Genomic DNA, 3,782 nt, shown 5'->3' with positions numbered 1-3,782 from the left:
GTTTTTCACAATTCCTGACATTTAATCCTAGTGAAAATTTCCTGTCTTAGGTCAGTTAGGATCACCACTTTATTTTAAGTATAATAATAGTAGAGATAATTATTTATTTCAGCTTTAATTTCTTTCACCACATTCCCAGTGGGTCAGACGTTTACATACACTCGAAATAGTATTTGGTAGCATTGCCTTTGAATTGTTTAACTTGGGTCAAACGTTTCAGGTAGCCTTCCACAAGCCTCCCACAATAAATTGGGTGAATTTTGGCCCATTCCTCCTGACAGAGCTGGTGTAACTGAGTCAGGTTTGTAGGCCTCCTTGCTCGCACACGCTTTTTCAGTTCTGCCCACAAATGTTCTATGGGATTGAGATCATGGCTTTGTGATGGCCACTCCAATACCTTGACTTTGTTGTCCTTAAGCCATTTTGCCACAACTTTGGAAGTATGCTTGGGGTCATTGTCCATTTGCAAGAACCATTTGCGACCAAGCTTTAACTTCCTGACTGATGTCTTGAGATGTTGCTTCAACATATCCACATAATTTTCCACCCTCATGATGCCATCTATTTTGTGAAGTGCACCAGTCCCTCCTGCAGCAAAGCACCCCCAAAACATGATGCTGCCACCCCCATGGTTCACGGTTGGGATGGTGTTCTTCGGCTTGCAAGCTTCTCCCTTTTTCCTCCAAACATAATGATGGTCGTTATGGCCAAAGAGTTCTATTTTTGTTTCATCAGACCAGAGGACATTTCTCCAAAAAGTACGATCTTTGTCCCCATGTGCAGTTGCAAACCGTTGTCTGGCTTTTTTTATGGCGGTTTTGGAGCAGTGGCTTCTTCCTTGCTGAGCGGCCTTTCAGGTTATGTCGATATAAGAATGGTTTAGTACTGTGAGTATAGATACTTTTGTACCTGTTTCCTCCAGCATCTTCACAAGGTCCTTTGCTATTGTTCTTGGATTGATGTGCACTTTTCGCACCAATTTACGTTCATCTCTAGGAGACAGAACGCATCTCCTTCCTGAGCGGTATGACGGCTGCGTGGTCCCATGGTGTTTATACTTGCGTACTATTGTTTGTACAGATGAACGTGGTACCTTCAGGCATTTGGAAATTGCTCCCAAGGATGAACCAGACTTGTGGAGGTTTACAAATTATTTTCTGAGGTCTTTGCTGATTTATTTTGATATTCCCATGATCTCAAGCAAAGAGCCACTGAGTTTGAAGGTAGGCCTTGAAATACATCCACAGGTACACCTCAAATTGACTCAAATAATATTAATTAGCCTATTAGAAGCTTTTAAAGCTGTTCTGGAATTGTTCAAGCTGTTTAAAGGCACGGTCAACTTAGTGCATGTAAACTTCTGACCCACTGGAATTGTGATACAGTGAATTATAAGTGAAATAATCTGTCTGTAAACAATTGTTGGAAAAATGACTTGTGTCATGCAAAGTAGATGTCCTAACCGACTTGCCAAAACTATGGTTTGTTAACAAGAAATTTGCGGAGTCTTTGAAAAATGAGTTTTAATGATTCCAACCTAAGTGTATGTAAACTTTCGACTTCAGCTGTATACTCATCTAGTACCGGGTTGGAACCCTCTTTGCCTCCAGAACAACCTGAATTATTCGAGGCATTCTACAAGGTGTCGGAAACATTCCACAGGATGTTGGTCCGTGCTGACGCGATGGCATCATGCAGTTGCTGCAGATTGGACGGTGGTCCATTAATGCTGCAAATAGCCCATTCCATCTCAACCCAAAGATGCTCTATTGGGTTGAGGTCTGGGAACTGTGCAGGCCATTCAAGTTAAATGAACTCGCTGTCATGTCTCAGGCAATGGTTTTCCACTCCTCAATGGTCACATCCAGTATATTCTCTATATATGGTCACATCCAGTATATTCTCTATATATGGTCACATCCAGTATATTCTCTATATATGGCCATGTCCAGTATATTCTCTATATATGGCCACATTGTCACGCCCTGATCTGTTTCACCCGTCCTTTAGCTTGTCTTCACCCCCTCCAGGTGTCTCTCATCACCCCCGGTGTATATATCCCTGTGTTTTCTGTCTCTTTGTGCCAGTTCGTCTTGTTTGCCAAGTCAACCAGCGTTTATCTCCTAGCGCCGATTTTTCCCAGTCTCTGTTTTTCGAGGTCCTCCTGGTTTTGACCCTTGCCTGTCCTGACATCGAACCCGCCTGCCTGGCCATTCTTCCTGCCCTGACCTCGAGCCTGCCTAACGCCTTGTCCTGTTTGGACTCTGACCTGGTTTATGAACTCTAGCCTGTACTCGACCTGCCTTTTGCCTATCGCTTGTGTTAAAATAAATATCGGAGCTCAACCATCTGCCTCCTATATGGGTCTCGCCTTGTGCCCTTATACACATCCAGTATATTCTCTATATATGGTCACATCCAGTATAATGTCCATGGGCTCTGGTCTGAGAGCTTTATCATTCAACAGCCCCTTTGATATCCTTGTCAGTCTTATCGTCTCCTTCCACCTCAGCAGGAGCCTTTAAAACACGAGCAGTCCATTCAATACCTGCATTTAACCAGCACCTCCTTGTGAAACTTTACCAGTTCAATGGCCCAACAGCGCTGTGGGAGAGTTCAGAGACAGAATGCAGCTGCTTAAAAAATAAATAAGGATCGCCCCTTTAAGTGCTGCGTTAAATAATTTACAAGTTTAAGGTCTAAAGTTGCCCCCCCATCGTTAATGTACCGCCCCCTCATCCTCCTGCATGGGTGGGTGCTCTTTCTCTCTTGCTTGATCGCTCCGGCTACTATGAATAATTAAGACTCCATCGGTGGTTCTCTCTGTCAATTCAGTTCAATTGAAGGGCTTTATTGGCATGGGAAACACATGTCTACATTGCCAAAGCAAGTGAAATAGATAATAAACAAAAGTGAAATAACAATAGAAAAAAAATATATAGTAAACATTACACTCCCAAAAGAATAAAGACATTTCAAATGTCATATTATGTGCAAATAGTTAAAGTACAAAAGGGAAAATAAATAAATATGGGTTGTATTTACAATGGTGTTTGTTCTTCACTGTTTGCCCTTTTGTTGTGGGAACAGGTCACACATCTTACTGCTGTGATGGCACACTGTGGTATTTCACCCAATAGATATGAGTTTATCAGAATAGGGTTTGTTTTCAAATTCTTTGTGTATCTGTGTAATCTGTGGGAAGTATGTCTCTAATACATCTGGCAGGAGGGTTGGAAGTGCATGTCAGTTTCCAACCCCTTTAGTGGGCAGTGAGCACATAGCCTGTCTACTTTTGAGAGCCATGTCTGCCTACGGCGGCGTTTCTCAATAGCAAGGCTATGCTCACTGAGTCTGTACATAGTCAAAGCTTCCCTTAAGTTTGGGTCAGTCACAGTGGTCAGTTATTCTGCCACTGTGTACTCTCTGTTAAGGACCAAATAGCATTCTAGTTTGCTCTGTAATTCTCGTTTTGTTATCTCGTGATATGGTTGGGTCTAATTGTGTTGCTGTCCTTTATTTTACTTTTTATTTAATCTGTATTTAAGTAGGCAACTCGGTTAAGAACAAATTCTTATTTACAATGACGGCCTACCAAAAGGCAAAAGGCCTCCTGCGGGGACGGAGGCTGGGATTAAAAATAAAAAAATCAATAAAATATAGATATAGGACAAAACACACATCACGACAAGAGACAACACAACACTACATGAAGAGAGACCTAAGACAACAACATAGCATGGTAGCAACACAACACTACATAAAGAGAGACCTAAGACAAC

Source organism: Oncorhynchus clarkii, chromosome 20 (assembly GCF_045791955.1).
Source record: "Oncorhynchus clarkii lewisi isolate Uvic-CL-2024 chromosome 20, UVic_Ocla_1.0, whole genome shotgun sequence".
NCBI lineage: Eukaryota > Metazoa > Chordata > Actinopteri > Salmoniformes > Salmonidae > Oncorhynchus > Oncorhynchus clarkii.
The sequence above is the reverse complement of the archived record's forward strand: the minus strand, read 5'-3'. Positions refer to the sequence as shown.